The 27,680-nt window shown below is 38.6% G+C and overlaps 1 protein-coding gene across 2 annotated transcripts in view; it reads right to left on the reverse strand.

Moving 5' to 3' along the window:
• LOC103133604 (muscarinic acetylcholine receptor M3) overlaps nucleotides 1–24,793 on the reverse strand; it is an 85,746-nt gene extending 60,953 nt beyond the window's left edge. Inside the window, exon 1 of one of the 2 annotated variants that reach the window (XM_007545415.2) lies at nucleotides 24,406–24,793. The gene's annotated coding sequence lies outside the window, so the exon portion shown is untranslated. Of the gene's footprint in view, nucleotides 1–19,980; nucleotides 20,047–24,405 lie in introns of those variants that run through there. The other variant, XM_016668004.1, reaches the window with a different exon arrangement.
• Between the last annotated feature and the right edge of the window lie 2,887 nt (nucleotides 24,794–27,680).

Here is a 27,680-nt window from a genome sequence, read left to right on the forward strand (position 1 = left end):
GATGGATGGATGGATGGATGGATGGATGGATGGATGGACAATGAGATGTGATTAACAACAATGTGAAAATGTGAATGATTTTGAACATTCCACCCAAGTATCTACAAAAGCAATGCAGACTCATCCAGACAAGAGCCCAAAACAAAACCCACAACACTGTAGGCCTCAGTGGGACCAAAGAAGTTCAGTGTTCATGATGTAACAATAACAACTGCAAAAAAACACAAAATCTTACAAAGTACTTTTGGTCTAGTTTCTCGAGAAAATATCTTGGCGCTCTTGAAATAAGACAAAACCAACTTACAAGTAACTTTTCAACAAGATGTAGGAGCTTGTTTTAAGTGAATAAGTCATTAAAATTGATGGAAAATGTACTAGCTCCATTGGCAGTTTGACATGGGAAAAATGCCAATTGAACTAGTACTTTTTCACTTAAAACAAGGTCCTATATCTTGCTAGAAGTTTACTTCTAGGTTATTTTTGTCTTATCTCAAGTGTACCTGCACTAGAAACTAGACCAAAAATACTTGGTAAGATTTTGTGTTTCTGCACTGCTGACCATCCCACATTAGCCCGAAAACATCTTGATGATCACCAATACGTGTAGTAGAATATTCTGTGGACCGAGAAAACTAATGTGTAACCTTTTTCAAGGGATATGTCCACTGACATCTGACTAGGAAATTCAGAAAAAGAACATCACAGTGACAGTCAAATATAGTGCTTGTAGTGTAATTGTCTGCGTCTGTTTCCTGCCTCAAAATCCGGATGACTTGCTGTAATTGACACTAATTTGTAATTCCATAATTTTCCATAATTTTAATAGTTTTACAGACTTTATGTCATTCATGTTTTTATATGGGATTCTGAAGTGCAACACAGTACTGGTGTGAAAATAAGTATTCATTTTCTTCTTATTAAACCACACTGATATTTGAGGATAGCTAAGAAATATCCCTAAGCTTATTTAGTCCAGCTGTAACTCAAGGTTTCATCGTCACAATAACAACAAAACCTAAAATAGTTCAGCAACAATAAAGCCCCCTTTTTTATATGCTCCCCACAGCGAAAGCCTGTCTTTGTTGTTGTTCTGCTGGTTCCCTTGGTAAAGTATCCCAGTGGAAAGAAAAGGTGAATTAGAGAAATGTACATAGACTGGAGAAAAGGACGGTAGACGAGGCTGCATTTATTTGCTGTGACATAAACTGCACTGGGAGACCCCTTCTCTTCCTCCCCTGCGTTCTTTGCTGACACTCAAAAGATGAACGGCGGCTAGGTGAGGAGGCAGAAAGGAGGAGAGGAGGAGAAGAAGGGAGGAAAGAAGGAGAGGTAAGGCTTTTTACATTGGGGTCTTTCATCTCTTTCCTACCATCGGTCATCAGAAATGGGAGAACACTGACTCCCAAACACAGCGCCTCATTCCATTTCCATTTAGCTAGGAGAAACAGGGCTTTATTGCTGTGTCCCGACAGGCGCAAAAAGAGTTATCCATACGCAGAGGAATCCAGCTGCACTGTCAGAGTTCCCGTGCCAACTCGGAAATATTCTGTCTTCACATAAAGAAGGTCATCCATCAGGAAAAAGCAATTTCTAGCCTTTATTTTCCGGCCCCTAAAAGATTTTGTGACATTGACAAAATTTTCCCCAAAACATTGCAATTTTTAAACGTATCCCATGGTTATACATAGTCAGAGAATACTATTGGATGTCGCAACAAAAACATACATTGACAAGACGTGTGGGGAACTTTTATAAGGGAAGAGTATTAAACATATAAATGATCCTAAAATGTTTGTCATTTTTAAGAATCTGCTTAGAAAAGAATAATACGTTTGCTAGTTGAACCATGGGAACAACATTCTGGGCGATTTGTTTGGTTTTTGCCAAGTTATTTGTGTAGTTTGACCTTTTGATACGTCGCAAACAGTAGGATCTAAACACTTAAAGGCAAATCAAGGACTCCCCACCGGGGGAGTATATTGAGAAGTAAGCCACAACAGACAGAGGAGTCAAAGTGAGAAGAGAAAAACAACTTGATCAGATAAAAAAATTTGATCAGAAACACTTTGAACACAACTTCAATAATGCCAGAGCTTCAGGAGAGACACAGATACAATCAAAAATAAATAAATAAATAAATAAATAAATAAAATAGAAGTGATATACTGGCTCAAAGGAGTTGCTAATAAGCATGCAAGTACAAAAAATATTATTCATTGCACGTTCACAGTGAATATTTCAGGAGACAAAACTATTAGGTGGCTCAAAGATTGTAAGCAAACAAATTCCCCCCTTGATCTGCTGTGACTGGTGGGTGGCAGACAGAACATGAAAATAAATTAAATATTTTTATTATTATTATTTTTCAAAGAGAGCAGAGAAACCAAGAGGTGCATGAACACATTAAACAGCAGAACCTAATGCAATTTTTTTTAACTACAACACAAAACAATTAGAGGTTTGGAGTAAATGTGCACAAATGGGAATAAACTTACAACTCGATATTCTGTTGTAAACTTCCTGTTTGCGCTATCAAACCTACATTTTTTTTATGTGTTATAGTTATTTTATGTGTTAAATAAATGTGTTAAATAATAAAAAAAAAAAAAAATATATATATATATATATATAAAAACAAGTACCACTGTAAAAGCCTACATGGTGCATCTCTAACAGGAATTGGTGAAGCTGTATTTATTCCCTTGAAAGACTCTTTCACAACTACTGTCACTGAGCCAATCAGAGCCAGGAGGAGCTCTTAGCACTGTCAATCATGCTCACACTGTCCTCTGCTGCGTCACAGTGGTGGTAAGCATAGCCACCGATAACGGAGGATAAACAGTTTCTCTATAGCCTTGGCTTGTATCTCTGCAATTAGCACAGATGCAGCTTACCAGCAATCTTGAGCTTATGCATGCAGTGCGGTAGAGGCTGTGAGCAGCACATACACAAGCTTGTTTGACAGCTCTAAGACCATCCTCCAGGCTCTGATTGGTTGTTTCTGACCATGCATGATGCATTTCTGCAGATGGCAACAGGAACACAGGGAGATTATCTGTCTCATGTCTGTCATATGTAACTTTTTATAAAAGTTACTTTTTTATAAAAGTTACATATTGCAGCTTTAAGAACAAATGTGTTCATTTCATTCACACAGTCTGCGGACTGTTTTCTTTTAAAATCATCTACAGAAACTTTCTCAGTTTTAAAAACATGTCAGACAATGAAAGCAATATTAAATGCATAACCCTAAACTAAGGAGAGGATGGCACAAGGGTCTTCAAAACACAATATTTTTTTAAACCATTAGCAGCGAGCTGGAAGCATTCCTTTGGTGTTTAACAGGATTACAAGGAGTGTCTTTCAAGCAGAAATGTATTTCACTGCAAGTTTGTGCTGGATACTTTCTTCATGAAAATACAGAAAGCTACACGTAAATGTCTGCATCATGGTTTTTAACTGGGTTTAAATAAGAAGTTAATAGAATTACTTGAGACTTCGAGTTGTTTCTTCGGTTCGAAAGTAATTCATGTAAATTACCAACTGGCTGCTTTTGAATATGTAACTGGATTACAAATATAACTTCGAAACACTCAACATTTAGCAACAGTACTTCAACCGTACCATCGTCATGTTATTTTATTTTCTATGCAAATATAAATTAATTTAATCAGAATTTCCTCTTCGGCTAAAAAAGTATTTTCTTAAAGTACTGAAATTCAGTTTAAATGAATACTTGATCTAAAAAGCGCCTATAGGACAAAAAAGTAAGCAAAATGAGCCGAAGGTTGCAGAATAATAAAAGACAATAGGATTACGAAAGTGTGAAGCACGATCCAAACAACTCGCAGCAGCCAGAGCTGCTGGTGTAACAGCTTCATCAATTCAGCTCATAAACAGATCCCTGGTTTCCAGTACGGACCGAAACAAAATGCAAAAAAGGTTTGAGATCCTCCATATCTGTGATGCCTCCCCTCTCTGCTGAATCGAGAGGTAATTCTGCTCATAGCGACTGTGGGCTGCAAAGTGACAGCGGCGAATTAATGATTCATTACGCCTAGTGTAAGCAAACAGCGAGTCGGTGATGGAGCAAAATGGATTTATACACATATCCAGCGCCAAACCGTGGCATTTCTTTGTCCATTAAAGAATATTCAAACACCCAGGTGGAAAAAAAAAAGAAAAAAAGTAAAAGCAGCAAAAACCACAGGATTTCTAAAAAATGTTCTGGTTAGATTCATCCTCTGACAAGCCTGAAAACCCGAAAACTCCACCTAATTATTCATTATAAATGAGATATATGGAACCCTAAGCTTGAGGCCAAAAGAATTTTCCATTTTCCTCTCATTAAGACGGGTCACTTGAGCCACTGCTGCAGTTCAACCTTGCCATGTGTTTGTAGGTACAAGATCAAGTAAAGCTGTAAAAAAAAAATAAATAAATAAAATAAAAAAAGCCTCCACAGTCCTTGGGTTGTTTGATGCTGAAAAGAGCTTCATAAAATTTTGAGTGAGCATGTCAAAAATAATTCTCCAGCTAATATGGAGAAGATTGCACAATTGCAGAGCAAGGTGTACATGCATATTCCATTAAGAGACGGGAGCTTTTACTCGCGACGTGGCTTAGGAAGTGCTTATGTCTGATAGAGGAAATCCTCTGTAGTTCAGAACTCCATGCAAACAAAAAATACAACAGCTTTTCCACCTGTACAAGACAACAAACTCGTTATTCTCCTGTGTCAACGGATTCCCTAAAACACGAAATCCAGCCGAGCATAACAGATTCACAGATGAAAGTCTTGTATTTTTATTTTTTTTTGTGGTTTATTCATAGGACACTGCTGCTGAAGTTCACAAATCATCTGCTCCTCTCATGTTTCAAACCCCTTTCTGTCACGAATCAAAAGGCATGTGACAGTCCTTATATATAGAAGTTATTAAAGATGATAGGATCTTTTTTTAATATAAATATTTGGTAACACTTTATTTGAAGGGAGTTGAATAAGACTGTCATGACACTTTCATAAACATGACATAACACCTGTCATGAACATGAATAAGCCTTCATGAATACTTGACTGTTGTCATAAAGCGTCATTCGGTAAATTATGACACTTTTAATACAAAGTTGACATTATTCAAAATGTCTTTGTTATGACAACTTGACATTAACCAAGAAATCATTATTGATATAAATTTGTTATAAAATAATTACTGATTTCACTTTAAAAATTAGGTAACTTTATGTTATTAAAGGTAAAGTTTAAACAGTAATGATTTCTTGGTTAATGTCAAGTTGTCATAACAAAGACATTTTGAATAATGTCAACTTTGTATTAAAAGTGTCATAATTTACCGAATGACGCTTTATGACAACAGTCATAAATATTCATGAAGGCTTATTCATGTTCATGACATGTTTATGAAAGTGTCATGTCAGTCTTATTCACCCCCCTTCAAATAAAGTGTTACCAAATATTTACTTAAAAACAGCTTGGTGTCACTAGTGAATTGGAATCCAACAACATCCCCCCACCATTGAAAATAGGATGGTGTTTTTTATTAAAGTGACTCAAAAGCCCTCCACCTGTTGCCAGCCTCAGATGCAATGAAATAAAAGCAATTTATTGCCATTCTATTACAATTAGCCCTCAGATTTGAAAATGTATGTTTTGTAAAGACTTATTTTCAAGTAAGAATAAAAATGAGTTCTTAGGTTGCCTTATTGTGTGGATAGAGTGCTTTCAGGCTGGCTAACACTACTCAGTTGTAAAAGCATTAGTGAAGACATCATCAGTCGTGTGGCTACATTTTGGGTAGAAAAAAGGAAAAATGTTTTTCTACCAAACTGATGCTAATGCAAATGTAAGTGTTGCATTTGTATCAAAACCATATTTCTGACATTATTTTCTAAGTGTTGGGATTTATCTTTTACTGGGTGGAAGCCAGGCCACCAATCAGAATTCATCCAGCTCTGTTGCTAGGTAGACAAAGAGATTCTATCAGGTCCCTCTGAAGACCATCACAACAGCGATCTATCACAAACTGCATCAGTGGGTATGTTTTGTAATCACAAGGTTTACAAAAAGGTTTATTGTGGGTACCGCCAACCACAGGTGATGCTATATGCTTTTCACTGTAGAGTTACAGTCCACAAAATAATAATCGTAATAGTAATAGCTTTTCTTTAACTCCTTAAACTTGGCTTCGATTTTAGCCATGTTTAAGATTTATGAATGTCTTGTGTTTTGGGAAGCAATTCCTATTCTGTTGGGGTTTTTTTAATTTATTATTATTATTTCACTTTTCTGCAAGTTTTTCTTTATAATTTGATTGACATTTAATCAAACCTTTGAATTAACTATTTAAAGGTTTGATTTGTAGTGACTTCAAATTCAACACCAAAAGAGAGAGAGAAAAAAATTAAACAACTCAAAGGCATGCCGATTAACATAAAGTCCCGCTCCTGCATTTATTTTCAGCAGAGTTGAGTAGAAGCACAGTTCACAGTGAAAAGTCTTTTTTTTTTTTTTCAACTTTATGTTATGAGTTTCATCTGATATCAAATAGTAAGTTGGTGACTGTTTTGCTTTTACACCACTACTGCCCACATCTCCTGGAGCTAATTGTACTATTTGCTTCTGAAAGTTCACATCCTCTGACAACAAACAGTCTCCAGTAGATAGATGTTTAATCGATGTCCTGCACTTTAATGGCATAACCTGAGTGTATTTCATAAACAACTGTGGTTTGGGTTTGCTAGACTGTTGTTTTAACCGCTGAGCAATTTTCTCACAGTGTGAGCTTCCTCGTAAGTTTATATAATTTCTGTAAACTTCGTTTTATGCGTTTCCTTATTTTATTTATTTTGATCTCTTTCCTGAGTGTAATGCCTTGACGAGATGAGTTACTCCCAGCTGTGAATATTTATCATTTTCTCAGCCAATTGAAGTAGTCATCCCCCCCGTCCCCCCTTATGAATTATTGGAATCACATATAAGAAGACGGGTTTAGACTGCTTGGGTCACTGAACTACAGTTTCCGACTGCAAAATGCAAATTATTTGAAACTGGCAGTTAGTCCCTATTATGCTCATGCAAGCACTTTCTAAAAGAAAAAAAAAACATATTCAGCAATTTTTTCTTTCATGTAAACCCATAACGAGAGTATTTTAAATGCATAGAAATAGACAAGCATCAAAGCCGGATGGTTCTGCACTGATCACATATTCTTAGTCACATTTGAGTTTGTGATTTGCAAAAAAATTACTCTGTTAAAAATAACAATAAAATGATTTAAGGTATTCAAAAAGAAATAGCTAAGGTTTTGTTTCATTGCATCTCATCTTTTGAACATCATGCACCCGCTGGTGGAGCTAATGTATTGCTACACATTATAATTTTAAAAAGAATTCATAATTGCATTTTTTTTCAACCTTACAGTAACCTTGCAATTGCACGATATTGTTTTTTACAGCCAGTCTTGAGGCCGTCTGAATGCACAGCAAGCAGCATGCGCCTTACTGATGGATGAAACATAAGCAAAGATTGAATGACCTCAGTGTTTAGACAAGTGCTGTGTAAGGTTGAGCCACGTCCCGTCACTTCCACTGAGTGATTGCAGCGAATGTGAAAATGGCCCAGATAATCACGACGAGACCCTGTTAATGGCAATGAGGGGCTAAGAGGGGTTGAGCAGGGAGCTAATCAATGCGCGGCCTGCCAGAAAGACAAATTAGAAGTGAAAAGAAATCTGAGCGTGTGTGCTGCTGAATTAAAAAAAAAACAAAACAAAACTGAGTTTTCTTTTGAGGATGAAGAAATCTAGTAAATCTTAATATATAAGTGATTTCTTTATTTGTCTGAAAGGGTTAAAATCATGGATTAGAATAGTTTTACCTCAGACATGTGAGCCTCTGAAGGATAAAATGTAATAAGAATAAGAGTGTAAAAAGAATAAATGTAAATAAAATACATTTATTTTATTTACCTATGCATTAAATAGATGTTACCTATCTGTTTAATGCATGCCCACATATTGACACTCAGGAAAAATGTGAAATAATTAACTTTTTTGTTTTCAATACAGTCCACTGTATTGTGCTGAGGAAACTATTTAAAACAGAATATCTGCAGCGACATAAAAAGTAGCTTTTTTCTTCAAGGCGAGGAGTTATTGCATCTGGAACGGTGCAAAAAAAAAAATATTGTAAACAATGTGCTTTTTTTGGCAGCAGTTAAGTTTTAAACATAACAGGGACAAATGCTCCAGAGAAATAATGCCTCCCCTGGACAAAAACTGAACAACATTCTTTCATTTTATTTTGTCCTTGGCTGTTCAAAGCATTTCACAAAGAAGGAAAAGTGATTCTGGAAAGCTCCCAGTCTGCAAAACACACGGTCAGCAGCTTTGTTTGCTTAGGTTCTTTTATAAAGCTATTGTAGTTTTATTACGTTCAGCAAACATACAGTTGAAAAAAAAAATAGGATGACTCTGTGCTGCTCCAGCACTCCCACAGGCTGGTCCTGTTTCACAGGGAAGTTAAAATGCATGATGTTCTCAGAACACTGAAGCACATAAAGCTGTAATTAAACTGTAACACATTGAAACCCAACTCATTTGAAACATCGGTAAGAATCATCTTTCTTGACTTAAAACCTTCTCATTGACGTGGAATATTATCGAAATATCGTGTTAATAAGACCGATAAGAAAGATTTCCCATTTTATGGCCCATAAATTTTTGACACTCCGCAAAGAAGGTAAATTAAAACAGGTGAAAAGTTAATTTATTTCACTAATCCTGTTTAAAATGCCACACTCTCAGTGTTATGACCCACAAGGTGATGTGGCATATTTCACATATTTTCAGGCTTATATCTAATGAAAACCTTAAGTGATGTTTTTTTTTGTTTAGTTTTTTTTTCTTTAGAAAAATAAAATATATTTAATAAGACCAGTAAAAATAAAACTGAAATTTCATTTCAAAGCCCACCACTCAATCAAGATGAAAACAGCTGACAAATGAAAAATAAATCACTTCAGTCAGTGCCCAATAAATATCATGACAAATGAGTTTTACTTTCAGAATGAAATTTCCTAAATAAAGTTATTGCTTAATACTTCTAATTTATGGAGCTGTACCTGTATTTGGAATTAACCACCCTTAAGCCTTTTGACAGATGTCTCATTTCCCTCCTCAGCTGCTTTCAGACACATTCAGCAGAGGGAAAATTAAACACTGGCCTAAACACCAAAGACTGAATCAGACGATTACAAGCTGAAGAATTTAAACCGTCTGCAGTCTCCTCCTCTCCTTCGTCTGCTTGCCTTGTTAATGTTTCTGGTCACTGCTGAAGTATTTCGTAGCAACAGCCAAATGGTCTGAACCCTAACTCCGCCGAGCCACTGGCAATTAAAACACACGGACCTGGCACTAATGTGATTACGTTTCTCGGCATTAGCGTAAGATAGTCTTTGGGAACTAACCACCGAATTAAGAAGTCCAAACAGTGGATTGAGAACAGTATAAATAACCTCTGCCACATCCTGATTATGATATATGGAGAGTAAAGTGTTTTGCTTAAACCTGCTGCCAAACCCAAGACACAATAAAAGAGGTAATTACTGAACCAGGGAAATGACTCACACACTGTTGTTCTCAAAAGAGTAGTTGGTTGTTGTCAACTTGTTATATCACATTGAATCCTGGTTCTCGGTGTTCAAATAACAAACAGAGGTAGGTCACAGGGTCACTGCTCACCCCTGGTGGTTCTCACCAAGCTGAGGATTAAATGGGATCTGACTGCTGTAATAAAGGAGGCATCAGAAATATTAGGCGGTCAATTATAAACTCTGGTAAAAAATGAAATGTAACAAGATTACATTAAAGAGCTTTACTGGGCTAATCTGGCTGAAACGGAGCAGTGAGAAAGGCCGGGACAACAAGGACAGAACACAAAAAGGTGGCGAGGAGAACTTTCAGAGGATTAAAAAGGGTTTACCAAGAAAATTGAGCAGTTTTATTGTGAACTGTAAGTAGTTTTATCCAACCAAAATACATGTCGACAAAAGAACAACATTTGGTAACACTTTATTTGAAGGGGTGTGCATAAGACTGACATGACACTGTCATAAACATGACATAACTCCTGTCATGAACACAAAGAAGTTTATGACAGTTGTCATGAAGTGTCATTCGGTGAATAATGACACTTTCAATGCAAAGTTTCTCTAAAAGTTGCATTAAAAATGCCAACTTTGCATAATTTTGTAAATTATGATCATTTATTGCAAAGCTGGCATTTTTAATGGACTTTCAATGCAACTTTTAGAGGAACTTTTAAAAGTGTCATTATTTACCAAATGACACTTCATGACAACTGTCATAAACATTCATAAAGACTTCTTTATGGTCATGACAGGTGTTATGTTATGTTTATGACAGTGCCATGTCAGTCTTATGCACACCCCTTCAAATAAAGTGTTACCCATCGTTTACAATAAAAAAAATTATTTAAAAAAGTCAGTGGGTATGAAGGCCTAAACAAGAAAACTGATCTGTTGTGTTTGATAAAATGTTCCGATGTCATTTGTTTGTCTACAAAATGATTAAACAAAAGTGTTTAAAACAAGTTTGGACATTGCACCATCCACTGATTGTACTCACTGTTCCTTGCAAGGTTGCCCTAAAGCCCAGTGGCGCAAAAAAGGGGATATGCAGCGCATGCAACGCATAGGGGCGCAGCACCAGAGGGGGCGGCGCGCCGATTATGTTTTTCCTTACACTTCAGCGCGCCTTACGCTCCTTCACCTCGCGCACGTGACGAGGTAAATGTAGCGAGTTTTACCCTTCATGTAACTTTGTCTTGGGGGGGTGTAGAGCGAGAGTATGTTTTCCACACTCTTTCAACCTTCCTTCAGGGGAGAGGGGGCTGGGGGGCGCCGATTTATGTTTTCGCATCCACCTGAATAATGTGTAGTTGCGCCACTGCTAAAGCCTAATGCAACTTAGACAACAATACTTGTTTTCACACTCAGGGACAAAGCCAGAGCACCGTGAATAACTCAAATACAAACAGGAAGAGAAGGCAAACCCCGTCCAGAAGACCCCAACCCAAGACTCAAACTCACTACCTTAGACATGCGCCTTGTTTCCACTGACAGCACGGGTTGGTGAGGGTTGGTAGACTGAATTAACAATCAGGAGATTTTTGAAATTTGAAATTTGACATTTTCCATACACCAACAAAACATTTAGTTGTTGCCAAAAAAGTGCTTGGACTGTTTCTAGAGGTAGTAAAGACCCAAATGGAAGTACAAGAAATACAAAAACGTGCAAAAGGAGAATATTACACAACAGGACAGCTTTAAAATTGATTTAAATGCTTCGTAGATGCTGAGAAAGAGCCTCACAGCGACTACAGAGAGATAAACAGCAATAACAAGGAGAGATATAAATGCAAACGTAAAATCCTCAAAAAGCAAGTCAAAGCAAGCTACACACAACTTAAGATTCCCAGAACATATCTGTTTGTAGCTTCCTCAGTTTTGTTTGTGACATCCCCCCCTCACCCATTGAATTCATCTTTAAACCAGCTTTGAAATGAAATGCAAAACAAATTTCATATGAAAATTTGTGCCCACTCCAGAAATATATGAAATCAATCACCGGAATAATGATAAAGTAATTCAAAGATCATAAAAAGGTCTGAAAGTTTAATGGAGCAGTGGTGCTGACACAAGTTAATGGCAAGAAATGTTAACAAATCTGCTCTGTGCCTCCCCATCGACACAAACACAGATCCAAATCCAAATACACTCCTTCACAGTGAGCAGGTTTATTTGAAGCCGCAGAATCCCCAAACTACCAACTAAGATGGCACCTTGCTTTCTTTAGTCTCCTGCCAGTTCTGCCACAACAGAACAGCAGAAGCCCATCAAGTCCTACATCTCTCATTTTTGCCGTTTTCACTTGGACAGATCTACACTTTCATGCCAGGAATCTAAAGAAATAAACCAAGCAGATTTTACCATTGTATTTTTATGTTTACAACACAGTTTTAGTTGGTTAAATATTAATAAATAATAAGGCCCAGTGATCTCTTTGTGGTGCCTGTATGTGCAATTAATAAGCCTCGCTCGGCTTATGATTACATTTCATTGAAACACAGAGGGTATCAAGCCAATAAACAGTCTCTCTAACATTAGCCATGCCAAAAACCTGTGTGTGGAAAAATGCCAGGCATTTCTATCCATTCTCTCTCTCTCTCTCTCTCTCTCTCTCTCTCTCTCTCTACCTCTATCTCTCCCTCTCTTTTTCTCCCTCCCTCCCTCCCTCCCCTGCTTCTGGACTGCAGCTTATCCCAAAGACACCACTGTAGCTCATGTATTCATGGAAGACGTTTCAGTAACATTCTTGGGGATAGTTTTTAATTAAGTTTGGACAAACAGACAAATGAGGACCGGTTCTAAAAAGTAGCTCGCCGACTCACGTCATTGTAATTCTCCAACAAAAGCTTTCATATTGTGCCAAGTTACTCAAATTCCTGCAACGATCTTCAGTCTTATCTCTCGGTTAAGAGGAGGTAATCCTCGGAGATGTGTTAAAGGTTTGCACAAAAAAAACTTGAGAGGTTCGAAGATAGCAGGTGCATCAATCTGGCAGTCACTTAGTAAGCGAAGGGAATGTGACTCCAGAGACTGAATCAAAACAGTGGGTCTGAATGCAATTATTTAATTCCTCTTTTCCTAATTAAAGGTTTAAGAGTCACTAATTACGCTGCACTGTGACTGCCTTTTTGTCGCTGTGGTTAAGAAGACTCGTTTTCTCCGTGGCAGCTTGTTGTCAAGCTGGCATGTAGAGTGCAAGGCAAATTAGCCACAATGTAGCTGTGTTGTTGGTTAGCCCATCTCTCCCCGAGAGTACTCCTCCTGAAAAACATCCTCAGGTTCAGCCAGTAACAGCTTCATAACTCTGAGACCAACCTGAATAGATTTATTTATGTTATGTAGAGAAAAAGACATAAAAAACCTTCTAAAACTGACCTTTTTATTTACAAGTCATGAGCCTGAAGTGAAAGTGAATAAACTTTCATTTGGCTGTCACTTTTTCTGACACCATTGAACATGGTGTTAATTTCCTTCATTGACATTTCTCCCATTATTCTGTCATCGGTCTAGTTAAATCATCTAAAAATAAGAAAGAATATTTTTGAAAGCTACAGGGCCTTGTGAAAGCATTCAAGTCTTCTAAGCTTTGTCAAATTTCCTCAAATTACAACCACAAACTTTCAGGTTTATCATTCAGATTTAATGTCATAGAGCAATAATAAAAAATAAAAATAAAAAAAAACTAAACGCACCAGCAAGATCAGAGGTAATTTTGTGAAGAAGTTCAATCTAAAGCAGTAGCTGTTGACAACTGATAGGACACCTTTCAAACCAGGATCTGTAAATAAAAACAGCATGATACAACTGGAAGCCAACCTAGACTCCTAAATCGACAGGTCTGGCAAGGACGACATTAATGAGAGAAGAAGCCAGGAGGGTCATGCTAACTCTGTAGGAGCTGCAGCGATTCACAGCTGAGGTGGCAAAACCAGTTGACATGGCAAATATTAACTATGCAATATATAAAGATGGCCTTTATGTGAGAGCTTGATAGAAAGTCAAGGGAAGTACCCCGAAGGAGCATCGTCCACATCTGTGTCCCTTTTGTCTAATTTTGCTCTCCGTTTTCAACTCATCCAATACGAGTAACCAACCGTGCCGCTCAAGATAACAAAATATTGACCCAAACACCTCTTTAGGCACAGCCTGACAAAACAAAAACAAAGTGGAACAAAATTATTTCCACTCCCTTGGGTTGCTTCAGACTCATGTAAGTGTCATGTTGCCTGAAGGCTGAGGCTCTAGCTGGCTTAGATTAATTTTTACTCCCCATAGTTCAGCCAGAGGGGTTTGCTCTAAAATCTTGCCCAAGTCTGGCATAAGTAACCAAACTCCCTGTTCCTTTTCTAAAATGTCAGTCAAACAAAGGAAAGACGAATACTTAAAGGCAGATGCTGAACCAGTCGCTCTTTAAGAACGCCACAAATTGCCTTGCTCCCGCCTGCTTCATTGAGAAACATTAAGCAGCAAAGTGGCTTTTTTTCAGTTTGCGCCGCTCCAACTTTGTTGCCTGGTGGGAAGCTGATATTGCTGCGACAAGCACTAAGCTACACAAAAGGCAACCTTCAAGCCTCATCAAGCATGGGAGCAGAACAGCCCAACCTGAGATGAATTAATCAGCCGAATGGCTACAATAAAAAAAAAAAAAAAACAGTTTATATGAAGTTTACATGTTAACTGTAGCATTAAAGACCAATAATCGATCCCCAAAGCATGAGTGAAACATCTGGTGCAGTGGTTAATTTTGCCGCTCGGGGACAAGGAAGAGCAGATGCTTTTCCTAAAAGGCACATAAGCACTAATGTGTGTGATTTCAGCTAAATATTTACGTCACAAGGCAGTAAAAGTTGCTATTAACCCCTTACCTGCCACCCTCAAAAAGCTTACACGCAAGACAATGGGGCAGTGTCATCATGACAGCTAAGAGGTAAATACCCTACATTCGTGTTAGAGACACAAATTAAGTCATAAAAAGAAAATCATAACAAACCAACCTTCAATGAAATGCTGCAGAGTAAGACTTTAAACCGCAGAACACAGTTTTGTCCATGTACTACGCTGAATTTCTGCAAAACGAATCACAGCCAAATCTTCTAAGACCTTATTAAGTGCAGCTGGCAACTGCTCCACATAGCTGAAACGAGTTGGCAGAGGCTCCTATCAGCAAGTTCAAATCCCTCTAAAAATGTTCCTGCTCATCCTTCGAAAACTGCATGGCATTGTGAGGGAGCTCTGCGAGCGTCCTTGCTCTCGATCCACAATTACGATCACGTCATTAGAGCATTCAGTCTCTGTTGTGCTACATACTGCTCCTCAAGGAGTTTTTAATTAGTTCTTCAGAATCGGATCGCTCACTTTGTTTAATGGCATAACAGGTGTCGGATAAAAACAAATTGTCTTTCACTGTGTAAAGCAAGCGTGACCACGAGATTAGACGGATGTATCCGACTTGTCAACAAGTTGGCCTTTGTACAGGCAGCATTAGGAAATATTGGGTTATGTTTGGGATTGAGACACAGTAACAAAAATGTGACTTCGGAAAAGACACATTCAGCTGGAAACAAAGTTATATTTAGAGAAAATGAAACGTTTAATAATACACAAGAATGCAGAACAGACACATCCCACTATTTTGAGATGTTGTTTCCTGTCACTGTTTTGTTCTTCCGTTTTGTAATAGTCAGATGCGTTATTGGCTTCGTTTTGTTTTTGTTTTTTTGACAAGTTAGAGGTTCTTTCAATTGGGGATGTCTGGATCAGTACTTATGTTAGATATACACAAAGAAAAAAAAACGTCAAGAAAGGGATTTGCATTTGCATAGCCTTTATATTTAAGAGGGAAAAAAATATCAGGATATAATTTGTGATTTATCCTAACAACAAACTCAGATTGACCACTTTTATAATCTATAAAAACTGACAGCAAGACTGAATTACTTTTGCTGTTAAGTTCTCACTGTCTGACAAAGAGAGCACAAATAAATATAAAATCATTTAAGTACCATTAAGTGACGACACTGCGTCCTGATTAGAAGCATAAATCTTCTACTGAACTAACTAGTTTACAGAGGAGATTATGCAATGATGAGTGAGTTTAATTTTTAGAGCCGTGTTTGTTTTAGGAGCTCTGATGTTCTTCCTCGACAGTTTTACTGCCAAAGATTTAAATAGGACTGCGCAGACACTAATGGATAAAAAAAAAGAAAAAAAGGTTGGTATCACTTTTGAGTTAGACAATCCAGGGTATGAAATGTACTTGAATAGACCATAAAAACACATCTATTTGCTCTGGTCAGAGAGACCTGTCAAAACAATATGAGTGTATTGTCACGTCTCAAATGATGTGCATAGTTTTGAAGTGGTTGAATGCGGCAGCCAGCTGGATTTGGACATTTTGCTGAGTTTTCTCTCGTGCCGGTGACAATTCAGCTTGACCTTGTTTCAGGTGAGTACGTCAGTAAAGTGCAGAGCGAGCTGCGTACCTTTTGGCTGTCGAAAAATGTGTGTGCTGGCATAATGTTGTGGTTCAGTCCACCTTTCTTTCTCCCCTGTACCTCCACAAAACTTTGACATTGCTGGCCATTTGGGTGACCAAAACACAAAAGCTTTGTGGCGAAACTTTTTTAAAATCAGCATAAAACAGCCTTTAAGCAGCTTTTGTAGAGTGGTGAGTTAAATATTAAAAAATAACTTGACAAATATGACTATCTTGAGAGACAGTTATACAATCGCCAGGTAATATTTTAGATCTAAAGACAAACAGTAGGTCTTAATAACTAACCCAAAGCAAATACAAGGTTACAGGTGATTGGAATCATTAGAAACTTGAGGCTCGACTTGGATTTGCCCTTCAAAGACCTGACATGGACTTGGAAATAAAAATACTTTTAAACATCTCTTGTCGGGGGGTGCAGCAACACCAACAAAGAGCTGTCTAAAGATATGCTTGGTCTGATTAAGACCATTTACAAAACACCTCAAGATATTGTTTTCAATGTGGATGTTGCTTCTTTCAATCCATTTTAGGTTTACTTCTATAATTCTATGAATCAGTTTTGGCTTACAATAAATATACTTTTGCTTCTGAAAATGATTTTTTTAATGCTACTGCCTAATGAAATGTAGCATTTTCTGACGTGCCGAGGTGCTTCGGTTATTACCCATGCCATCGTCTTGCTTTTCTCCACTGCATCACAAGCATAAAAGGCGTATGAAACAAAGACAGATGAAATGATAAAATCATTTGTTAGATTTCCACCACACACCTGTCTCTGCAACAACTTAAAATGTGATTTTGTGAGGCTATGCTTTCATGGCCAGCGCCCGCTGTGCAATTCGCCTTGGTTGAAACGCGCTTGATGAGCTGTATTACAAAAGCGAGTGGGAGTTTGACAGAAACAAACAAATGGAGGTAAAAAGGGGTGCAGTAGATATTTTTCCCATCTAACGTGGAAAACGTTTCATGGCAGAACCCTAAAAACCCGTACGCGATGATAACTGCAGAAAAAAATTTGTGTTGACAGGAACCTAATGATATAGCAGGATGTAATCTTGTTTTATGCTGGAGAAATTTGACTTCAAACACTTTCAATTTTGTTTTAGATCAGACTCTTGTTTTGACATTAGTTGGGTTCATCTGCAATCATCTCATCCTGACAATGGAAAGATAGCCTTACAGTTCCAATGAATGTCAAATCAACACTTTTGATCATAGTGATTGGAGTTTTTTTGTTTTTAAATATTACAGAAGGATTAAAATTGATTCAGTGTCTGTATTTGAGTGATATATGAATTTATTGATGATATTTTGTGATTCACAGCATACGGGTAAAAGTCTTGAGCCAGATCATTTTGGGTAACAATGATCACTCAGTGCCACTCCATTGATTTGCACTGACCTTTCCTACTGTAAACACAATAAAGTCCAAATAGCCAAGAGACGAGACACCCCACAGAGTCACAGATTCCTCAAGTCCCTTTACTTGAAGCTTCGGGAACAATGACTCATGTGAATACTTCTCTTTTTTTTTTCTTCTCAAAATCAATGCATATTCGTGTCACTAAGATGTAGTAATAGCATCTTGCTAATCATTGTCATTTATTTATGCTGTCGATGGGTTAAAATTCTCTCATTGATCAAACTTTGTCTTCCCAAGTTAACTGACAAAAGTCAAGTCTTTTTGACTTATTGTTTTTACGTTGTTTACATGTCTTCCGTTTTCCGTACCGACAAAAACACATTCACCTAAGCCAGCCAAAAGTTTAATGCAAGCCACACAGAGCAGTCACGGATGGCTAATGCGTTATTCTTTTTCTTACTTTAGATGTCAAGTATGTGTCAAAAACGTACCATGGCGCTCACTGAGCAATAACTTTTAATAGAACAGAATGAAAGAAAGGAGTTTTAAACATTTGGGTGAATAAAATCCTACAATCAGGCATTTGGAAGCGACGACTTCCTTGGTCAGACACTCAGCTGGAAATGTGCTGCTGCTCCTTCATACATGATCTGCCTCACGCTCCACACAATGTAAACATCTTCTGTCAATGTGGACAGGAGGTCTATTTAAGATACAAACATCTTGGTCACAGGCTACTACTTCTCCTTGTGATGTCTACACCTTTTCAGCCCGTTCACAACCCACCCCTCGACCTGCTGTCTCTAAAGTATCTGTAATCCTCTCCTCCGTGTCATAGAGGTTATTTAGGGCTCATGATCAGGGAAATATATGATGGAAGAGTAGATACCAAATGCATAACATTCAGTTAGGATTTACTTCACATTTATTGTTCTATTTTCTGGTCTTTAGAGTTTACCTTCGTCCCCAGCAGCCCCTCACCCACACTCTGAGTCCCTGCTCTTTAATTGTGTCATTTGCAAGTTTTCAAGGTTTGCAGAGAAATTTGAAAGTCAAACCAATAACACATTCAATCGCAATATGTAAAACTGCATCCGCCTTCTCTTTTATAAAAGACAAAAGTGATAGTTCCATCGCAGACTTTACTAAATATTTCCCACATCAGACAAAAAAAAAAAAAAAGTCTGTTTGCACAGAACAGAGCTGCGGTGAGACAAGCATACCAGAATTTGCATTTCATAACAAAACATTTCTCATGAAATAGCCGTGATGGGTTGGCCCAAACTTCAGCATGCACAATTTGAACTTTAGTATACCAAGCTCAGTATGTTAGTGCACGCCTGCTAACTTTTTTCTTTTTTTTTTTTGTTGATCAATGTCTCTTTGTCTCAATGGGCCTCCACTGGAAACAATGACAGGCAACTTGTTATCAATTTATTTTCTGAGAACAGATGAAGAGTAACACACCGTTAGCAGTCATTCATGGGGCATAAACGAGTTTGCTTTCATCGAAGGAGCAGCAGAGAGTGAGGCAGTGTGAGAAAACCAGTGGCACATAACGGAGGGGGGTTAGCAAAAGCAAAAAAAAAAAAAAAAAGACTAACTACAGACTCAGAGGGAAGAAAGGGAATAAACACGGGCCAAGACTGACAACCCTGGAGGAGCCTAAAAAAAAAAAGGGGGAAACATCAATCCAAGCAAGGATTGCAGTGGAGTGAACAAAGACTTTGTATACATAATCAAACTAAATGCAAATAGCGGTACCTGCTTCTGAAATGTGGTCTGTTTGTTAAGGCAACATTTATGGCCACAGTGGACAAATTCAAACATGCATGCTGTGAGATGTACTGTACACAAAGCTTCGTTTTCTGCTTCTTCATTTCTTCATTTCCTGCTCAGTGCACAACACTTGAACTGTAACCGACTCGCATTGTCTTAATCTGTGTGTAAATTGTTGTTTGCTCGACGTGCACAATTTCCGGAGGTCAACACAAACCACCTGCGCTATTAGCAGCTGCAAAGTTGCTACCTTATTGCTCCCAATAAGTGGCAGAAGTTAAGACAATCTGCAAAGGTCAGGGAGTGATAAATGTCACTTTAGAATGCATCTCGTGTTAGCGATGAAAGACTGAATTGCATCCTCAAGGCACAATATTCGCCAGTAATAAAACAATAAAAGCACGGGAAGAAAAAAAAAATCAAAGAAAAACATCATCTTCTTGTCAAGATATTATTTGCAGTTGGAGCCTGTAAAACCATGCCCAAACCTCTTCATCAACAGCCACATTAAATATGCAGCCTTTCTTCTGTCTAAGACATCTAAAACGTCAAGCTCAAGTCTGCTTCTGTCTTCCCAGCACTGCGTCTCTGAGGCAAAGCAGGCGCCATGAATGTGGGACAACAGTAGCTGCCCAGAAAGTGTAGACAAAGACATGGAGGCAAAGCACTCACCTCATAAGGCTTTACTGTAATCACACCCTCCGGCAGCACGTCTGCTCAGCACAGGAACAACAGGAGACGGGAGAGGGAGGCTGCATAAACACAGCTGTTTATGGGAAACTTAATTGAGAGGACGGTGATTGACAGCCTTCTATCCAAAGCTAAAAAAAACAACAACAAAACAACAACAAAACACACCTTATTCTGTCAGCTCTGTTGGAGATAACAAAAGAAAAAAATGAATAAATAAATAAATAATAATACTAATAATAATAAAAATCCTCCCCAGCTGAGACATTTAAAGGCCAGCTGCTGGGATACTTTTTATGCAGTTGTTTTAATAATATAATAATAATAATAATAAAAAAATCCTCCCCAGCTGAGACATTTAAAGGCCAGCTGCTGGGATACTTTTTATGCAGTTGTTTTAATAATTGAGCTGAAGATGGAAAAGTCTGAGCCCGTGTGCCGTCTAAAGATAGACACTGCGCTTTGCTTTGTTGTCTTCTGCATGGCTGTGAAAGTGGATTAAACGGGCTTTAACATCAAGACGAGCTCTAATGAAACCCAATGGGGGAGTTAGCCTTTCTGTTTGGCCAGCTGACTCCTGTAAAATACCCATCACTGTCTCCTGCTGCATGCTCTTGAAGCAGGCTGCTGGTGCCAGAGAGCATCCAGCCTAATGACCGTGCTGCACAGATTTGTAAAAGTAATCAAACCTCCTGATTTCTAATGTTTCCATTGGTTTTAGTGGGATTCTAGGTAAATGTGTAGCATGCCTACTGGAAGTACTTTGCAAATTAACATGTTGCAAACATGTCTCTACAGCTTTGAACCTATAGACTGATTTATTTATTTTTTTGTTTTGTGCTTTTTTTTTTTTTTGCCCATCCTTCTTTTAAAAACAGCTAAAGCTAAGTCAAATTGCATTCTGAGCATCTGTGAGCATTAATTTCCAAGTCTTGTCTCAGATTTCCAGTGGCTCAAGAGAGGCAGGGGTCCCTCATGTAACCGGTGGGTTGCCAGTTCAAAATGCTCATCTCAGTCGGTTTTGTTGTTGTGTCCTTGAGCAGGACACTTCACCCGCTTTGCCCTGCTGGCGGTGGACAGAGGGTCCGGTTGCGCCGATTAAATGGCAGTCTCACTTCTGTCAGTCTGCCCAAGGCCGTCTGTGGCTACAACGTAGCTTACAGCCATCAGTGTGTGAATGTGTAGTTTAAATCCCGTTGGAGTCCTTGGATTTAATAAAACACTGTACTTTTGACTGCATGTTTACGGTCACTGCCTTGCTGTAGGGGGAACTTTTAACCTTCTTAAGGTCTTTTGAACCTCAAGGCGATTTTCCTCCTGTCCACCCATCAATGCTGACTAGTTGACCTGCCACTAAATTAAAAAATGCCCTGAGATTGAACTTGCTGCCACCATGTTTTACCGTGGAGATGGTACATTCAAACTGCTGTAGCCACATTTGCCATGGCCTCTAATTGGCTAATGGCAAACTTTGAGACTGTTGGGTTTTTTTCCCAACAACTTTTTTTCTTCTTGCCGTTCTTCGATAAAGGCCAGATTTTTAGACTCACCGTTGCTCTATTAAGAGATTCTATGGTCTGCTATATCTGCAGGTTGGCTCTCTTAATACTAAGCTACACCTGTGAGTGCAGGTGGACGACCATGGATTGTAGTACAATACTTTCTTTCCCTCATGACTGACTGGACAGTGTTTTGTGAGATGTTCAAAGCTTTGAATATTATTTTTATAACCTTAATACCTGGACACACTCTGCAAGAACAGAGAAGTCTCTCTTCTCTGCCAAAATAATATCACTCTGTTCTTGCAGCACTGCTTTTGAAGTTCTTGCAGCTTCTCCTGGACTCTCCGTCAAACAGAACAAATATTATATACACCATTTGCCGTAGGAGTGACCTGTGAGGACTACTCAAGAGTACCTAGCTTGAGTTCTTGTGAAGCATGGCCTGTTTGAACCTTGTTCTTGTTCTTGTCACCTTAAATAAAAGATAAAAGTATTTTTCTCAATATGTATTGGCCTCAACACACTGGTTTAAACTTCTGCACAGACTCGTTCACTTACTTTCTCTCGCAGAACAGCTGTATTTATACTGAGATTCAATCGCACATGGTTGGGCTCTGTTTCTAATTAGGCACCTTCTGATTGTGGTAGGATATCCTGGATTTTATTAAGAGGTATCAAAGTAAAGGGAGCTGAACAAATGAACACGATTCATATCAGATGGTTATTTTTATACAGATGTGGAAAAAAGAAATGTTTCGCTTTCCTTAAATACCAGCAGACATATACAGATACTCTTGACACTGGCTCCTGGTAGTTTTTAGAACACATTTTGAAGTATTCATACGACTACTGCGCAATACTGAATACTACAGTATTCACACTATACACTGCTACTGAGCATTAAGTAGCCAACATCTGGTTATCTAAGACAGCCTTTGATTCTAGACTAAAATCTTAAGGTGGGCAGAATATTTCAGCTTGAGGCTCCAAGGCTGCAGAAAAGTTTGCCTCCAAGACACTGCTTTGATTCTGCAGATGTGTTAATAAAGCAGCTGAAATCCATTCTGATTTGAGCTTGGTATACTGTTTGTTACTTCATTTTTCAGAAAGGCACGTTTCCTCGAAGGAAGCTCTTAAATGTGTTGTGCTTAATTTGTGGGATGTTGAATTTTATGGTTGTAACATGACAAAAGCTGATAAAGTCTAAAAGGACTGAATACTATCTTCTTTGCATATTTTTTTAAAATTAAGTTTACTATCTGAAGTGAAGCTTGGCGTTTTAAAAAAAAATATTGCCTCAGACTTTTGGTTTTGCTTTTCAAATATCAAAAAGATGACGATCTTGCTGGAACAGTGAGACACGTTAACACATTTTGTCTACTGAAGAGCCACAGCTGCAGACAACAAGCACAGGCCAACCTAAAATTCATTCTACAAATCCATCTGAATCCCATTTGTTTGTCCCACAAAATAGAGAGCATCCAAAGATATGTAGTTTTTACATCCACAGTCTGTGAAAACCAACGCATCAGTGCAGTCTGGGGAGGCAGCACCCACGTAGAACAACACATAGAGCAGAGACTGAAGGCAAACAACATTCTCATCCTGCACTGAGCCATCCAGACCTCTGTCACAAGGGTCGGCGCTCTCACTGTCCTGCCCTCCACCCACAGCCCATTTGCGAAAGTCATCACCGTGATCAATACAATAACTTCGGCTCCCCTTCAAGCACAACAAAACTATCTATCAAAAGAAGAAAGCCTAAAAATATATATATTATTGACCACAGCTCAAACAATACATCACTCCTTGAAAGCTCTATTGTGTTTTCTCCTTCACATGTCTTTTTTTTTTTTTTTGGAGGTGGAGGACTCTCCTCTGCTATGTTTCTCACCAGAAAATGCAGGCAAAGTCGTAATATCCCTCCCCCCCAGTTTACACCTTAACGGGCCTTACCTTACCTTCACTAAGGCACAAACTTCATTTCACAGCTCTGCAAGCAAGGATTTGTTGACTTCTGGAAAGGAATACACCTTGATTGTGTGTGTTTATGCAACACAATTCAACTCAGAGCCACAGAGGTTCACAGTCACGGTGTAATGCTTTGTGATTTATGCACAACTACTGGAAATGTCAAACTAGCACCCTGGCTTCTGTTGTGAAGAATAACTGCTGGCCAGAAGGAAAATATTTGTACCATGGCACAGATGCCATTCGCTCTGCTCTCGCTCGTTATGCAGCACAATGTCAAAGAACCCCCCGTCACATTCCTTCACATTGCCATCTACGGCCTTCATAAATAAGCAATAAGACTAATACATGAAAACCATACACTTGCCATGTAAGGAGACCATTAATTTTCTGCACGGTCCGAAGCTAAGCAGAGAGAGAGAGAGAGAGAGAGAGAGAGAGAGAGAGAGAGAGAGAGAGAATACGCAACTTTTAATACTTTCCCCCCCTAATAATGATAACTTTCACTTTTATTTATTCAAAAGACTAACGCATTCATCTTCTTTTTTTGAGTGTTTCCAATTAACTTCACAAAATACTACTCTCTGCGTCGTATTTTGGGAGAAGCAACAGAGCGCTGAGGGATGGGCAGGGATGGAAGCACCGGGGGGAATCAGCAGCAGCAGCGGCGGCACTTGTTTGTCAAACTTGCAGTCGAATAAAAACGGATTACATGGAGTTTGGTGTAAATAACCTGCGCGAAGCTCTATCACTTTAGACTCATCCACAAACAAAACAAAACAAAAAAAAATCAGAGAGTATGACACCTCTCAGCAAGTTTTAAGTGCGTCGAGGAAAATTTGGCACATTTACGCAGCTTCTGGAATCGGTTCTGTTGTACCACACGTCAAAACGAATCGCTTTCACTCAGTAATTCTAAACTTTCGTTACTTACCTCACATCAGTCATTAAAGTCAGCGGTCGCATTCAGCAGAAGCAGAAGATAAAATGACAATCCATTCAAACTCCCCAGTCCGTGTTTTTGGCTCCGGTGGCTTCGCCGGAATTCCAGTACCGTCCGGTCACACACGAAGCGCTAGCGGCATCTCGCTGGCCAGGTTCTCCACCTTCCACGCTTGCCGAGCCCGTGGCTTAGGCGGGGATGAGAGGAGAGGAGCACAGTGGGATCTCCAAGGGCGCACGGGAGAGTCACTGCGTCAGGGTTGGCCAGGGGGAGCTGTGACGTACCGACAGGTGGCACACCAGTCGGATAAAAACAGTTCGGCTTCATTCATGGGCAATGGCTCTGGGGAGGCGAACCGAAAAACACATTCAGCCAGACAAGCAGAGTCTTCCTTGTTTTAGCGCTTAAAAAAAAAAGGAAACGAAAACTACAATGAAGAGAGTTTTTAATTGAGGTCATATATCTTGACTGCGGTTTGGAGAAAATAAAACAAATGGCGTCATTTCAAACGATTGATCACGCACAAGACAACACGGAGAGTATGTAATAATTATAAAACAAAGCAAAAAATATATATATATTTAGCTATTAAAATGGCATAGCAATTTAACTACATTCCATTTTAGATTTTAGTAAATATTTATAAAATGAAATAAAGTATGTTGAACAGTTCAAAATGTAATTTGTTCAAATTAGTCATTTTGTTCAACACATTCATTCACCAAATTAGTTTAACAAGCTATTTATATGATTGTTGTACTCAAATTGTTCCAACTCAACTGAGCTGATTTTTCAGTTTATCTATATAGTGGCTGTTCATAATAGGTCTCATTTTAAGGGCTTTAAAATAAACGGATCTGATTTAGTCAGTTCAATCCAGTCATATCGATCAATAGAAATTAATAAATATTAGATTTCATGATACAAAGCAGTCAAACTCAGTTACTTACTTGTGCAAAGAAGCCCAACCAGATGCATGGAATCGAGATTGTACAGCAGTTGTTCCTCTCAAGACAGTGAAAAAGTTTTTACATAACGTCTTTAAATTTTTCAGCAATTCTTCTTACTGAGCACTTTTGAGGGAACGTCGGAAAAGAGAATTCCCTTTTCACGCAAAGGACCTCCAGCATAACTTGGCTCAGCGTGAGCGGCCATCTGCTCCAACCAAACTGGGGGTTTCAGAAAGACAGAGCAGACACTCGAGCAACATGGAAGCACTGTTCCAGGAGTTCTCTCTTCCTTAAAGAAAAAGTCAAGGGTTGTCGGCAGAAGTGGCTCTTTTATGTGGATAACTTGGTGGATGAATTATTGTAGTGTAAAGTGTTTTGGAGTTGTTGGACTTGATAAAAGCAGGCCGTTTTCCATTTACACATTACACTGTTGCATGAGAACACCATCCCATGTCTAGCATTATTGCAAATGATTTATATTCTAGATGGTCATTTTCTTGCTGGAAGGTGAACCTCTACCCTTCTGTCAAGTCCTTTCTCATCCTCTAACAAGTTTTCTTCAAAGAATGTTTTGTATTTTACCCAATCCATCCATCCAATGCTTTCCATAAACTGTGAGCAGCTTCCCTGTGCCTGCTAAAGGAAAGTCTAAGAATAATATAGTGCTAGTTTCATGCTGGGAATGGACAAAGTGCAATGTTAACTTTGCGTTTTGCACTGGTCAAAACAGAGCATCTTCTCTTTGCACCCCCTCCCCCCCACCCAGGCAAATGGCCAGATTTCTGGAATACATAACTAATAGCGGTCCCAGCTATGTTTTCTATAACTATTATTTTTCTCCCCCATTCCAATTAAGCACCACTTCACGATTTGCCTATCAGAAAAAAAAAAAAAATCCCATGAAAATATTTTCAAGATGGCAAAAGTTCTAAATGTATGAATATTGTTTTTTTCAAGGCACTGTACATCTGGTGGCTGCAGGGATGTGGGAAATGAACCCTTCAAACAAAAGCTTCCTGCTCAGCGTCGTCACGGCAGCCCACTGGACTACATTTCCTGTCCCACTGCATGAAAATGCAGAATGGTGAGAGGTACCGAGCCAACTTCCACTAAAATATGCAATACTCCCGTCATCCTAACGCCGTGTAGACTGGTTGACACTCTACAAGCGCGTTTTCCCCCATCGGCAGTTGTTTTGCATCCTGTAAGAAAAGAGCCGCTTCTTTCCATCTGGATGGTCTGTGCATAAAAACTGTGTCTGCTGTAAATAAATGGGGAGGATAGAAAGTTGGTTTTATACAGTTCAACTTGGGTTTGATGTAAACCAATGTAAATGTTTCAGTGACTGCAGGTGTGAAAATATATTTTTGTTGCAATATTGACATGAAAGGCAATTTATCCCCTTGTTGTGTAGCAGCAGCCAGACAGAAAACTCTGCAAGAAGACGCATCTAAAGTTATGGAGGAAAAGCTGCTGTTCATGAAGTTCAGCTTTTTTAATTTGCTATATTTTACCTTGCTAGTCAAGGTAAAATAAACCTTAAGTCATAAATAGTAAAAAAAAAAAAAAAAGAAAACTCAACTCAAGGCAACAACACTTTCCATAGGTGCCTCCTGCAATTTCACACCGTCTGACTCCTGAAGAACTGCATGAACAGTCTGATAACAGAGTAACTGTCAACCACTGCACTGAGATATCGCTTTAATTCTAATATGACCCGTTCAATCACCTCCTGAAAGGTGTAAGCAAACACCGAAAACAAGGAATTTTAAACATTTGAATAAATGTTTACTTGCTCGGCATCTGATCAAGTCGGCTGAAGCTTTTGAGATTCTGCAGGCAGTCGGAGCTCCAGACAGTTAAACTAAAAAAGATAAATCCTTTCTCAGATACATGCTTGTCCAATTCTATTATAACCCACAGGGAATCACAGTCAGTGAAAAAGAGTAAAGAGCAAGAGGAGCTCAAGACTGCAAGGTAAAGATATGATCTGGGAAAAAAGAAATCACCACAAATGTTTGTTATACTAACTGCACAATAAAGCCATAAGGAATATGAGAAATGCCTAAAAAGGTCACCGCATTTCAGAGGCAGTTCAACTCACATTAGAACCAAAAACATACATTTTACACACAGGTGATATAAAAAAAAAAATCCACATTTTCACTACAGAGAAATTATTTGTGAGATTTTTTTTCCTCTTTCTTATAAAAAAGGGACACTCTCCTGAGAAGCATTTTCCTTCACAGGGAAGTTTCCTTTGTCAATACTAAGGACACACCATGAATGATAACTGAAAATATAAAAAAAAAAACA

Source organism: Poecilia formosa, unplaced genomic scaffold (assembly GCF_000485575.1).
Source record: "Poecilia formosa unplaced genomic scaffold, Poecilia_formosa-5.1.2 Scaffold12, whole genome shotgun sequence".
Classification (NCBI taxonomy): domain Eukaryota; kingdom Metazoa; phylum Chordata; class Actinopteri; order Cyprinodontiformes; family Poeciliidae; genus Poecilia; species Poecilia formosa.